This window comes from Triticum aestivum, chromosome 2A (genome assembly GCF_018294505.1).
Source record: "Triticum aestivum cultivar Chinese Spring chromosome 2A, IWGSC CS RefSeq v2.1, whole genome shotgun sequence".
Lineage (NCBI taxonomy): Eukaryota > Viridiplantae > Streptophyta > Magnoliopsida > Poales > Poaceae > Triticum > Triticum aestivum.
This window is the reverse complement of record NC_057797.1, coordinates 181,493,170-181,495,018: the sequence shown is the minus strand read 5'-3', so window position 1 is coordinate 181,495,018 and position 1,849 is coordinate 181,493,170.

The window sequence follows — 1,849 nt, the reverse complement described above, 5'->3', positions numbered from 1 at the left end:
CTGCCCTTGCTTCACTCCGGCGTCCAGAGCACGCATACAAGGTTAACCGTTTGCATCTATGCGGCTGGCCTCCAGTCCTCGTCACCAAACCTTGTCTACCAGGGCCTTTGTGCCCCAAAAAGCTCAAATGCTGACTAGATTGATGGATGATGCCCAAAATCGACTGAATCGAGCTCATCTTTCTCGCTTCCGACCATCTGTCATTGCGGTCGATTTGCTGCCTCTCGAGTTTCCCCGACCTCTGTGACCTTGCTGGGAGCTCCATCTAGTGTCGGCTATCTTCCAGACACGTCGCTGATACGTCCATTTTGCATCATGCTTTTATATCGATATTTATTGCATTATGAGTTGTTATTACACATTATGTCATAATACTTATGCCTATTCTCTCTTATTTTACAAGGTTTGCACGAAGAGGGAGAATGTCGGCAGCTGGAATTCTGGGCTGGAAAAGGAGCAAATATTAGAGACATATTCTGCACAACTCCAAAAGTCCTGAAACTCCACGGAAGTCATTTTCAGAATATATAAAAAATATTGGGCGAAGGAAGCACCAGAGGGGGGGCACCCACCATCCACGAGGGTGGGGGCGCGCCCCCTGCCTCGTGGGCCCCCGGTGCCCATCTTTGGCTATATGAAGTCTTTCGCCCTGAAAAAAATCATAAGCAAGCTCTCGGGACGAAACTCCGCCGCCACGAGGCGGAACCTTGGCGGAACCAATCTAGGGCTCCGACAGAGCTGTTCTGCCGGGGAAATATCCCCCCGGGAGGGGTAATCATCACCATCGTCATCACCATCGATCCTCTCATCGGGAGGGGGTCAATCTCCATCAACATCTTCACTAGCACCATCTCCTCTCAAACCCTAGTTCATCTCTTGTATCCAATTTTTGTCCCAAAACCTCAGATTGGTACCTGTGGGTTGCTAGTAGTGTTGATTACTCCTTGTAGTTGATGCTAGTTGGTTTATTTGGTGGAAGATCATATGTTCAGATCCTTTATGCATATTAATACCCCTCTGATTATGAACATGAATATGATTTGTGAGTAGTTACGTTTGTTCCTAGGGACATGGGAGAAGTCTTGCTATAAGTAGTCATGTGAATTTGGTATCCGTTCGATATTTTGATGAGATGTATGTTGTCTCTGTTGGAAATATGCCCTAGAGGCAATAATAAAATTATTATTATTATATTTCCTTGTTCATGATAATTATCTATTGTTCATGCTATAATTGTATTAACCAGAAACCGTAATACATATGTGAATACATAGATCACAACATGTCCCTAGTGAGCCTCTAGTTGACTAGCTCATTGATCAATAGGTGGCTGTGGTTTCCTAACCATGGACATTGGATGTTGTTGATAACGGGATCACATCATTAGGAGAATGATGTGATGGACAAAACCCAATCCTAAGCATAGCACAAGATCGTGTAGTTCGTTTGCTAAAGCTTTTCTAATGTCAAGTATCATTTCCTTAGACCATGAGATTGTGCAACTTCCGGATACCGTAGGAATGCTTTGGGTGTGCCAAACGTCACAACGTAACTGAGTGACTATAAAGGTGCATTACGGGTATCTCTGAAAGTATCTGTTGGGTTGGCACGAATCGAGATTGGGATTTGTCACTCCGTATGACGTAGAGGTATCTCTGGGCCCACTCGGTAATGCATCATCATAATGAGCTCAATGTGACTAAGGAGTTGGTCACGGGATCATGCGTTACGGAACGAGTAAAGAGACTTGCCGATAACAAGATTGAACAAGGTATGGGGATACCGACGATCGAATCTCGGGCAAGTAACATACCGATAGACAAAGGGAATTTGCATACGGGATTGATTG